The following is a 13377-nucleotide window of genomic DNA, read 5'->3' as shown; positions in this document are numbered from 1 at the left end:
GGGGCCAATGTCCAGAGAATCCTCAGGTAAGTCCAGAGAAACATCTTGAACCATGAGGCATTTGACATGACAGAAATCTTATGGGTCTTACAGTTCTGCTCATATCTAACACCATGCTTGCATGTAACAGGCACAAATAAATGTGTGTTGAATGAAAATTAAAATTTGGGTAGAGGAGCGACAGCAGATGAGATCGCTGGATGGCATCACCAACTCAATGGACATGAGTTTGGGCAAGCTCTGGGAGGTAGTGAAGCACAGGGAAGCCTGGTGTGCTGCAATCCACGGGGTCGCAAAGAGTCAGATATGACTCAGCAACTGAGCAACAACGAAAGGGTAACTGAGGATGAGGAAAGTGAGGCAGGGCAGGGAGAAAAGGAGGGGGGAGTAAGGGATTTAGAAAGCAGATTAGTTATCTAATCCTATATAACAAATCACCCCTAAACTTAGTATCAATAGCTTACAATGACAAACATTTATTATCTCTGGAGGGTCGCTGATGTGACAGATGACTTTCAATAAATATTTATCTTTGAACTAGTTACAGATATTATGCCAATACTTGGAGAAGTGGTTGTCTTTATTCATTATAATAATGACATGCCTGACAGTTTAGGAATATTTATGTATGTTATCTAAATTTGTCATCGTGACAATCTTATGACATAACTGTCACTCTGTTGTGTTAATTAACTCATTAATTATTTATTTAAGCAAACTATTTATTACCCCTGTACAACATACCAGACCCTGTGCATTCAGAAGCAAACAAATAGATAAAAATCCCTGCCTTCATGGAGCTTATGTCAAATAGGGAAAAGACAGATAATAAATATAGACACATATACGGTAAGATTCACAGTATGTCAGAGGGTGATATGTGCTGTCAGGACAATAGGCCAGGAAGGATAAAGGAGGCACCCAAACACAGAGTAATTAACTAACTTCCCAGCACTGTACAGCCAGCGAGAGGGTGGAAATATTCCATTCTGAATCTGAACTCAGAGGGTGTGCTAGTGACCACGGCCTGTATGTAATTGGAACTTCAGAGATTCTTTAGGGCATTTTTTCATGCTAGAGTCCAAGCAGTAGTTAGGAAAAATCCCAACTCAAATGGGAAATTGCTTTACCTACCAGGAAGCCTGGAGTTTTCAGTCCTCAAATGCTAAATACTGTCTTCCCTCTAGGAACAAGATAGCTACCATTTTAGCTTCCCATCCAGATGCTCCAGCACTCAACAGAATAAAGAGAACAACTTGGCCAACAACCTTTCCCAGAAAGCTTGAGAAGACCTCCCCTTATCATCCAAAGCAGGATCACATGATCCCCACTGAGCACATTCCTAGCAAGGCAAGGAGTACCCTCTGTATTCTGGATTTACTCCTGGAGTGTAATAGAGTTATCCTCTCCTGTATTATACAAGGGAGCAAGGGTGATTTGGAGAAAATCCGTCAATAGGAAAAACAGAGAGTAGGGAATTGCAAGCATTTGCTATTGATATGGACCAAGCCTCCTTCATGGTCCAGAGATCATAGTGAACACACAAAAGAAACTTTAGAAATAGCTGTTGATTTTAATTAGAGTAAGAAATAGAAAGGGTTTCCCTGGTGGCTCAACTGGTAAAGAATCCGACTGAAATACAGGAAACTGCCAGCAATGCAATCCCTGGGTCAGGAAGATCTCCTAGAGAAGGAAACGGCAAGCCATTCCAATATTCTTGTCTGGGAAACCCCATGGACAGAGGAGCCTGGTGGACTGTAGTCCATGTGGTTGCAAAGAGTCAGACACAACTGAGCACGAATGTACACACACAAGAAATGTAAAACAGACACAAAGAAAAGAGAAGAGGGAGGAAAAAGGGTGGGAGAAGCAGAATAATCCTGATCCTAATATAAAGGAGAGAAGACGCCCAGCACTCTGAGTTGAGAGTGAAAAGACTCTGTTCCCCATCATTGCCCAGCCATTCAACAGCTGTGTGACTTGAGCTAATCACATAGCTTCTCTGTGACTTAGTTTCAGGAACAGTGACTCTAGTCTAATAATGCTCATTAGTCACGTTTCATGAACAGCAGAAGATTTAATAAAATGTCTGTGTTCAGTGAGAAGAAAGTGATATGTGGCATTCCAGTTCAAAGTGGGTTTGGTCTCCATTTACAGATATAGAGTGAGTTGATAATATAATAGAGTTAGTCAAGCAGATGATTCAAAGAGGACAACACACACACACAGACACTTGTATTCATGTGTGCACACACACAGTCACACGCACACACACCTACAATCCTTTCTCATTAAGGAAATACTGTTGTCTATTGTTCTTTGAGCAATTATTGTTTGCTAGGCTCTAGCCAAATTATATATGACCATTTTCTCATTTAATTTCCCAACAACCCATGAGTTAGTTTTCTGTTTGAATTATCTGGAATAGATTTTTCAAATTTCCACTTCATTTTGCATATATGCACTTTCTCTTCCCCATGAAATGGATGCCATTTCAATATATGACTGTGGTCTTCGGGTTGTTTCTACTAAATTTAAACACAATCCTGCAATCATTTTCCTTGCACCAGTGAGCCATTTCATCGTGCTTTGAGCTGATCAGATCAAAACTGTTCAGGAAAATTTAGCGCCAGCCTATTCCTAAATGCTGAGCTGGCTCTGGTTCTCTCTTGACCATTCTCCTTTTTGCTCATCCAGTCCCAAGACCGAACTCCGTGCTCATCCATCACTTGTAACATGTCCCTGTCAGCAATTGCTCAACAAAAACCTTGACTGAGAAATCTCATTGATGATCACAAGCTAGCATTTCACATCGCATTCCTCTTCAAAGCAGTTTGCTCAGATGATGTGAATATTTGATATGAGACAGAGAAACAAGGTCAGAAAGAGATTCTGAGAGAAGGAGTGATTTGGCAGGCTTCCCATGAGGACTCCAGGAGAAGGACCAAGGCAAGGCTGAGAGCATCAGGCACAGAGTCAGGAGAGGTGAGAACTTACCATGGCTCTGCCAATATCATGCTGTGTGCCTGTGGGCAACTCTTAAATCTTGCAGCATCAATTTTCCAATCTGTACAAATGGGGGAAGAGAACTAAGCTGCGATGGGAAAGCACCAGACCTGGCGGCCTTCAGGAGGCACGGGGAATCAATCATGGTACTTTCCCCACTGAGCCTGTGATGCTTCCTCTGTTCTCAGCACACACTCCGGGTAGGCTAAAACAACTAGAGTTGGCATATCATTTAGAATATATCTGTCACTTTTGGTTGAAATAATCTCTAACATCCATTTTGGATCTCATATTTCAGGAATATATTGCTGCTGTGGAAAGAATCATGAACTCAGGATCAGAAGACCAGGTTTAAATCCTGGTTCTGACATTTATTACTTCTGTGACCTTAAGCAAATCAATTCATATCTTTGATCTGTGTGTTTTTTTTTTAATCTGCAAAATGGGAAGAAAATATCAATGTCCTATGGTCGAAGTGAAGATCAAACAAGATATATGAGAAGGCACCCAAAGCACACAGCATATCCTGGGATATTGTAGACATTCAATCAGCCATTAAAATTAATATTTTAAAGGTGGCATCTGGTGAGACAAATGCATATGTGATAAAATTGCTAAGCATGCTGGAAGCCAAGAGGAAAGTGAAGGAGGAAGGGAGGGTCGTTCCTACTTGGTTATCTCAGCTTTTCCCTTTTTCTACACTGCTGGTGATGGATCCTATAGTCGTAGCCAAAATGCTGGCAGCCCAGCCAAATGTCATGTCCTCGATCCTGTCTACAGGCTACTTCTTCCCCTTCAGCTCTAGATAGCTGGCTCACAAATTTAATTTCTCAGTGACACATCTAGGAACCACCAGTATCTATCTGATCCCTCTCTACTTTGTCCCCCACCCCACAAGCACCCCTCCCCACACTCAAAGGGGTGATATCTCATTAGTATCTTAACTCAATGGGGTACTTGGCTTTGGCTTATCTACGTTCAGTCTTAATTGTGTGTGTTGGAGGGAACAGTGGCTTGAGGTCAGGGGATGGTGCTAGGAGCTTCTTGCTTCTGCATCACCAGTACAACCCTAGGTGTTCAGGGCCTCAGTCTCCATTTCTAAAGTTTGTAATTATCCTGCTGTTGGAAGATAGTTGTCCATGCATGATAATTATGGTGGGGGTGTTAAAATATCAGAGCATCAGCAGCAGTCCACTGGTCATTTGACAATGATGCCAGATTTACTGAAGGCAATTACAGGTCCTCCTGCAGAGCTCCTCACTGCAGGTGAAGTGTGGGCTTGCTACTGGAGCAGAGCTGTCATGGTCTTTAGTCCACATGCCTCTCTGTCCTGGTGACAGGAGCACCGTGCTCAGGCAAAACAGTGAAATCTTTTGGATGACAGTGCCTGCCTGTTCCTCATCTCTCCTCTCTTTCCTAAGAATCTATAGACTCTTATCTAGTCTTGGGTGATTGTGTGTGTGTGTGTGAGGACTCATTATGCATGCATGTATTTATTTTTAGGTCTGAATCAGTTTATGCCTTTTGTATTCTATAACTATAGTGTCACCCAAATTGTGAGTGGGATGAGGTCGAGGAGTGCATGCTGGGTAAAGGACTGGTGCAAGACTAAGGGAAAAAATTATGATAAGTTTCTAGGTAGGCAAAAAGCATATTAATTAATGCTCTTAAACATTTTCTGGGATTCCCTAACAGCTCAGTTGGTAGAGAATCCTCCTGCAATGCAGGAGACCCTGGTTCAATTCCTGGGTCAGGAAGATCCACTGGAGAAGGAATAGGCTACCCACTGCAGCATTCTTGGGCTTCGCCTGTGGCTCTGCTGGTGACCTGGGTTAGATCCCTGGGTTGGGAAAATCCCCTGGAGAAGGGAAAGGCTACCCAATCCAGTATTCTGGCCTGGAGACTGTAAAGTCCATGGGGTAGCAAAGAGTTGGACATGACTGAACGACTTACAGGAAAAAAAAAAAAAAATCCAGTCATCATGTTACCTGAACTAGTTTTAAATCTAGCATAACCATATTACATAGTAATTACTCTATAACTCATAAATACATTCTAAACAGGAAGATAATGTTAATGAATTTGGGTACCAAAGGTAGGCTTGGAAAGGAGTCTAGGAGTAGGGACTAGGAAGAGCCAAATTATCTTGCAAAATAGAGTAAATGTGATTTGGACATTCCTGAAGGCATCTGGGAAGAATGAGGTGTGGAGAAGAGGTGGGGAAGGGAGGCAGTGACATGGGAGGAGTGGTGAGAGGCTTGCACACTTTGTTGGATGGACCAGCATAAGGACTTTTATACCAAGAACTTCTAATGCTCAGTTTAGGTATTATTGGTTTGTGTTATTGTGACATAAAACTCTCCTCAGCTCCTGAATTTTCAGTAAAATATTCTGCACATAAATGTGGACATAGGGGCTTCCTGGTGTCCAGTGGCTGAGACTGGCTTCCAATGCAGGGGGGCTGGGTTTAATCCCTGGTCAGGGAACCAGATCCCACAGGCTGCAACTAAGAGTTCTCACATCACAGCTAAAGAGACATGAAATTGCTAAGCTCACTGGAAGCCAAGAGGAAGGCGAAGGAGGACGGGAGGGTTGTTCCTTCTTGGCTATTTCAGCTCTTCCCTTTTTCTACCACCACTGCTGACGGATCCTATGGTCATGGCCTAAATGCCAGCAGCCCACTCAAATGTCATGTCCTCAGTTCTGTCTAGAGGCTAGGTCTTCCTCTTCAGCTCTAGATAGCTGGTCCACAAGTTTAATTTCTCAGTGACACATCTAGGAACAACCAGTTGCTGCAACAAAGATCAAAGATTCAATGTGGTGCAACTGAGACTCAGCGCAGCTGAGCACATAAATGCTAATATTAAAAAGTGGATATACGTGAGTGGTAGGTGTGTAAATGAAAAAAGGATAAAGATGAATGTACAAGTTGACACAGTTCAGAACAGTCTCCAGGTATGGGGCATCAGGCATGTGATGCTGAGATGACTCTTGAAGGGGAAAGCTATGAGTTCAAACTATGAACACAGTCCTATTCAGAAACCTGCAAAAATGTCATGAGAGTTTTTGATTTAGAAAAAGCACAGAATTTGGGACCCAAACTAGTCTCATCTATATCTCAAGGATCAGGAATTCTCAGTGAACATTTGGGTTTAAATACTTTCCAGATCAAATGCATCCTTCCTTGTGGAGTCTTCTTCAGATACCATCTGAGAAAAATTAATCATTACTTAGGCTCTGTAAGAGTGTCTACAGAACTTGTCACGATGGATTTTCATGTTTGTTCCTCTCTCTAACATTAATCTACTCTTCAATGCTATGCCTATTTGTCAATATTTCTTCAGAACTTACTCCTATGTTCTGTGCAGTGAGGTAGAACTACTTACAATGCTTTCCCTTTATTTCCCAAATGAAAAGCTACCTCTGCATTGGTTCAGGACCGGGAAAACAAGTTATCTAACCAGAATGGCAGAAACTGTGACAATATGTGAAGAAATCTCCAAAGTCTGAAGAAAAAAAGGGAAAGACTAACAAAAAGCAGAGGGAACCTCAGAGAGGAGCTTGGAGGTTTTACCAGTGGGAAGCCAGGCTGCTCATAACAGCTCTTTGCACCCAAATGGCATCGTCTTTCCTCCCCTCTTTTTTACCTCTTTCCTCCTTCTAGCCAATCCTGTTGGAACTCAGACATCAGAAGAAGCCAATCCTGTTGGAACTCAGACATCAGATTCAGAAGGCTGAACTTCATCTCCAGCCTTCATCTCCTGGTGTTAGGTGAGACCCACTTCCATGGTGATGAAGTGTTCAGGGTAGAGTCCAGTGTGGCACAGACCGTGTCTTCATGAAGGCATTTGTCCTCAGTGACTTTGTGTAATGAAGCACAGACCATGTCTTCATGAAGGCATTTCTCCTCAGTGACTTTGTGTAACGAAGTATGGCCAAGGCCAGGTATACTTCAGGCCATTTACAGATTCAGTAGGTTTTGGCAACCTTGGGGGAACTCAAAACACAGCATACCAGTCATTCCATTGCTGTCCATCTGCTTGTTTTCTATCTCTGTGTCTCTATTTCTGCTTTGCAAATAGGGTCATCAGTACCATTTTTCTAGATTCCACATATGTGCATTAATGTTGGGATTGACATATATATACTATTATGTATAAAATAAATAGCTAATGAGAACCTAATGTATAGCACAGGGAACTACTCAATGCTCTGCTGTTAAGTCACTCCCGTCGTGTCTGACTCTGTGTGATGCCATAGATGGCAGCCCACCAGGCTCCCCCATCCCTGGGATTCTCCAGGCTAGAATACTGGAGTGGATTGCCATTTCCTTCTCCAATGCATGCAAGTGAAAAGTGAAAGAGAAGTCACTCAGTCATGTCCGACCCTCAGCGACCCTATGGGCTGCAACCCACCAGGCTCCTCCGTCCATGGGATTTTCCAGGCAAGAGTACTGGACTGGGGTGCCATTACCTTCTCTGACTCTAGAGTGACCTAAATGGGATGGGAATCCAAAACAGAAGAGATATGTGTATGTATATAGCTGATTCACTTTGCTGCACAGCAGAAACTAACACAACTTTGTAAAGCAACTATGCTCCAATAATTTTTTTTTTAAACCCACAATATACAACTCTCGGAGAATGCAATGGCACCCCACTCCAGTACTCTTACCTGGAAAATCCCATTGATGGAGGAGCCTGGTGGGCTGCCGTCTTTGGGGTCACAAAGAGTCAGACACGACTTAGCGGCAGCAGCCTACAACTTTAGTTCCATGTTAAAACCAACTTAAAATAACCAACTTTCAAACAAACTTTTGGAACAAATTATGTTGATTCTTTAGGGTGCAACTTTCCAGAAACACAGCTAAATTTGCTAAACTTCTCCTCACTCCTACTCCCAAACTCTAGGGAGTTTCCACACCTCCTTCAGTATTCATTGGACATAATTTTACCAATTTCACTCTCAGGAACGTTTATAGAACACTCTGTAGCCCACCCTATTCTAATTTGGCCACAGGAAGATGTTCAAATTGATTGTTCAAAATCAATTTATGGGACCATTAGTCATCCAGAGGCTAATTGCTGTTATTATCTTATTATTCATCATAATCCCAATAACACAAGAATAATGCAAAATTGAAAAGGTAAATCCAATTTGCTATGCAGTCATCAGAAAAGATCATTGTGATTTCTAAACACAGCCCCTGGGAATGAGTTTCTATGGTCTTTGCTCCACTCAGTTTGGCAAACACCAACTAGCCCTTCCTGTGTATCAGGCCCTGAATTTGCTACTGAGATGGGGGCCGTGAGGCAGGGATAGGAGTGGGGATGAGGGGCTGTGGTGAGGATACAATAGGAAAAAGCATATGGTCCCTGATTTGATGGGACTTTCTGTCCACAAAATGTAATGAGCATATTCACCACTATGGAAAAGAAATGAGTAAGTGCCGAACACCTCACTAATTACTATGGATGCGCTGTGTAGGGAATAATTAGCTTTTTTTTTTTTTTCCAGTGACCTAGGAAGACTTCCAGAGAAGGCAATGACAACCCACTCCAGCAGTACTCTCACCTGGAAACTCCCATGGATGGAGGTGCCTGGTAGACTGCAGTCCATGGGGTCGCTAAGAGTTGGACACAACTGAGCAACTTCCCTTTCAGTTTTCACTTTCATGCATTGGAGAAGGAAATGGCAACCCACTCCAGTGTTCTTGCCTGGAGAATCCCAGGGATGGGGGAGCCTTGGTGGGCTGCTGTCTATGGGGTTGCACAGAGTCGGACACAACTTAAGCGACTTAGCAGCAGGAAGACTTCACAGAAAAGGTGACTTTAAAGTGAAGTCTTGAATAATAACTTGCATTTATTGTTCCATCAAAGAAAAGAGAAGGCATTTTTGGCAAAGGAAATTGCATGGGGAAAGGTACAGAAAAAGTTCAGGGGTGTTGGGGAGTGGTGGCTCTCCTGTTTGGTCTAGCAAAGAAAGAGTAGGCCAGAAGGAGATTTGGTGAGGGAAGTCATAGCTGGAGATGAGACTGAAATGGAATATTGCCATGGGGCTTGTATGGGCCAGGATGGCAGGACCAGCAACTCGGGCTTTATTAGATTGGTCAAAAGTTCATTTGGGTTTTTCCATAAGATGTAAATATACTTTGGGGCAGAGCAGAAAGGAAAACATGGAGCCTTCAAGGTAGGGGAAATATTAACCAAGATCTCAGATCTGAATGGGCTTCCCTGGGGCTCAGACAGTAAAGAATCCACCTGCAACATGGAAGACCTGGGTCCAATCCCTGGGTTGGGAGGATCCCCTGGAGGAAGGTATGGCAACCTCTCCAGTATCTTCTTGCCTAGAGAATCAAATGGCTAGAGGAGCCTGGCGGGCTACAGTCCATGGGATCACAGAGTTAGACACAAGTGAGCGACTAAGCACAGCACAGATCTGAATGCAGGCAGAGAACTCTGATGCCAATTACAAAAGTTGGTTTAGAGATAGAGCAGCCTGGAAGCCAAAAAAGCAACTGGATATGAGTCATTGCAAAAATGTGGGTGACTTTTTTTTTTCCAACATGGCTTATTGTCTTGTTTCTTTTTATTTTTTTATTCATGCTTCCCTTCCTATTGTCCCTTCTTTACTAGCTACAGTCAGTAATGACAGATAACATTCAAGAAAAAAAAAAATCACTCTAATCAAAGAAAATGTAGGTGGCCTAGAGGAACTGAATCTGTGCTGTTAATCATTTCACCAGGAATATTCTTTTACATGGTCCCGCATGGTAGAATATTATATAATAGTGAAAAAGTGATGAACTGCAGGTATGTTCAGTGACACAGGTGAATTTTAAACAGAACATATTGAATCAAAATGAAAGCAAGTTTCAGAAGGCTATCTATAATATGATACCATTTTTTTAAAAGCTAAAAAACACAAGCTAGATAATAAGCTTGGGGTATGTACACAGTCTATATTTAAAAAATATAAGAAAATCATAAATATACCATTCAGGATGGAAATCACCTCTGGGGAGGTGGGAGGGAAAATGGATCTGAATGGGACACATTGAGTTCTTCAGTGAAACTGAAGGTGCTGTCTGAGTCTGACGTTAGGTAGTAGGTAACAAAGTGTCACTTTTATTATTATTCTTCCTAAGTTACATATACATTTCATCTCTTTGTATGCTTCAAATATTACATTAATAAAAACATATTTTTCTATAAAAATTAACTTTAGAAAATTAATTTCCCGTTAATAATATGCAAGCAAGTGATTAAACAAAATATTCTCCTCCTAGACCTCTTATCTCAATATTCCAGATTATTCAAGAGAAATATTTCTGCTCATTTAATTTAATCAGTAAAATTTGGAGACACAAAGATGGCTCTTGCCTGCCTCTGGCCCTTTAGATGGAGATAATTCTATCACATATCTTGTGAGAATTGCATAGCGGATACACCTATTGGCAAGAAAGGGTTCTCATTCCCCACCTACATGCTCAATCCTTTGCTTCCTATTCTCAAATCTTCCAACTTCTGATCCCTGGTCCTGGACCCTAAATTTCACAAGTGCTCCTATAACATGAGCAATCATGATCCTGCAGTGCTTACATATATCAGACAAGCATATGAAGCATTTTACACACTAGAATTCATTGCATTCTAGTGACAACTCCATGAGACTTCGCAATCTTGAATGTAGGGGTTATAGAGATTAAATGATGTGCCAGGCTAGGCAGGTGGCAAGTGGTAGGGTCTAGGTTCTGAACTCAAGTAATTTGGGTTCAGAGTCTGTGTTTGAAGCTGCTTTGATAAACGCCTCTGATGAGCTTTGCGGCATCCTTTTCCTTTGGGTCTTGGTGGGCCTTTGTCATATTTAGGCAAGCCATGCGACACACCAGCCTACTGAGATATCTCGAAGTTCAAGGAGGAGAAAAGGGGTCAGATAATATCATCCAAAAAAACCCAATCAAAGACAATATTGTAAACTGATTTATATGTGATTTCCAAGCCTACTTATTGACACATCCATGATGATATTTAATAAGATAATAAATAAGATGCAACCTAGGCCATGACATGGGTTATGGAGTAATGTGGGCACGAGGAAGCAGAAGGGGAGCAGTTCACATCACAGTGCCCACAGCAACACTACAGTCTAGGTTTCAGTTGGAGCCAGTGTTAATTTCCTAGATTATGAAGGTAAGTATGAAGATAAATTATGAAGAGTCCCAGCAAGAGAGCACAAAAGAATCCAAACTCTGGGTAGTCTGATCACTGTGGAACAGAAACTCAGCTATGACCACTTGTGTTAGGAGAACTTAGCAAAGGAAAGCCAGGTTCATTAAGACCAAACATCGAAGTCCTTGATTCAGCCAAGTCTGCTGAAGTTCATGGTTAATGTCTAATCCTGGTGATCAAGAGCATGGACTCTGGGACCAGACAGCCTAGTTCACAGGCTGGACTAACAATTTCATGTTCAATGCCTACCTCACTGCTGTGTGTTAAATGAAATAACATAGACCAAAGCCTCACAGTGTTATTGTCACAGCATAAGTGCTGACTGTATCATAGGTAAAAGAAAGAAACTTTGGATATTTGGGCTCACAGAAGACCCCAGAATTTGGAAAATATCATGATTTTTAAGCTCATTTGCTTGAGGCAGAGTTTGAGGTATACACTGTACTTTTGCTTTTCAGGATTTATCCTGCTTTTCCTGGCTCCCATGGGGACAAAACCCCTGGTTGATGGCTCATCAAGTCCTTACTCATGGATGAGGCTATTGAAGGCAGGGACAAACAGAGGTTAGAATTGGAAGGTTTCACCAAGGAGAGCACAATTAAGAGCTGGAATAACAACCGGAAAGGCTGTTCTCAGTCCTGAAGTATGATTGCTGCTTCTTGTTGTTGTAATTGTTTAATCTTTTCCAGTTGACAAGTCTATTAGAAATACCTCTTAGGACTTGGTGGATGAAGACTTCAGAGTTTTTGAGGGAAGATTATGTTTCCATTTAACTCTACTGGTAAGCTTTCGTTCACTGTTAGATGATTAGGGGTAAATTATTGCTACTGAGAATCTTATTGCTTGGATTCATATTTAGGGTAGCCTCAAAGGATAAGAACACCTGGTGAATCTGAGTAATAGAAAGAATACTGTTCAGAGAGGAAAGTCCTAAATTCTGGTCCCTCCTGTTTAATGTTCTTAAAGTCATGTAGCCTCGACTCCTTTCATAAGAAGTCAGGAAGTCAGAGAAGCATTGTCATAAATACAATCCTCTAGACTGTGATAATTACTGCAATGAGTTATGATAATGCAATAAAAGCTAATAAAAGGGACAAATTAACTAAGATTGGTGAGAGTAGAAGGTTTCATGGAAAAAGTGGCTTTTAATTTGGGCTACAGAGAAAGGATTACTCTGAAGGTGCTCAGACCATTAAAAGCCATGACGATGAAGGCCACACTCACTGAAATTTGAGCATTATGTGGTTCTTTGGATCTCAGAGCAAGAATCTGTGGTTCCCTCCCTCCAAAACACATGATTGCTGCAGGTATTTCACCTGTTTCCTTATTCTGTTCTTTAGAGTCTCTGCACCCTTAACTTTTACCTGCTAGATTCTATTCACCAACACCATGGACTGATAATGGCCTCTCATGACTGGTCTCCTTGCTTCCAATTGTAACTCTCGTTCATGTATTCATTCACTTACTGAACCAACATTCAACATGTATTTGTCATGTTACAGTGTCTGCCATGCTGGTGATACAGTGTTTTCTTAGGCAGATAATAACCCCCACCCATAGAGACTCTGCATTCTGTTTAGGAGAGGCAGGTAGTAAAAATTCTAATAGATCAGAAGAAGATCCAAGCAGAGCTTCCCTGGTGGTCTAGCAGCTAAGACTCCACATTCCCAATGCTGGGGGCCCAGGTCTGATCCCTGATCAGGAAACTAGATCCCACATGCCACAACTAATCCCGGGACAGCCAAATAATTAAATAAATTATTTAAAAAGAAGATGATCCAAGGAAGGGAGAAAAATCAAGCAAGAATGGGGGATGAAAGATTACCTGAGTGGTAGTAGGTCCTTACTTCCCTGGTGGCTCAGAGGGTAAGGAGTCTGCCTGCAATGCGGGACACTCAGGTTTGATCCCTGGAGAAGGAAATGGCAACCCATTCCTGTATTCTTGCCTGGAAAACCCCATGGACAGAGGGGCCTGGCAGGTTACAGTCTAAGGGATCGCAAAGAGTCAGACATGACTGAGCGACATGACTTCACTTCACTTCAGTGGGCCCATACCATTTATAACAGAGTGGTCAGAGCAAGTGTTTCATTCAAAACATGACCTGTGATCAGAGGCCTTTAGGAGGTAAGATAATGAGTG

The sequence above is a fragment of the Bos javanicus genome, chromosome 8 (assembly GCF_032452875.1).
Source record: "Bos javanicus breed banteng chromosome 8, ARS-OSU_banteng_1.0, whole genome shotgun sequence".
NCBI classification, from domain to species: domain Eukaryota; kingdom Metazoa; phylum Chordata; class Mammalia; order Artiodactyla; family Bovidae; genus Bos; species Bos javanicus.
Note: the sequence above shows the minus strand (reverse complement) of the source record.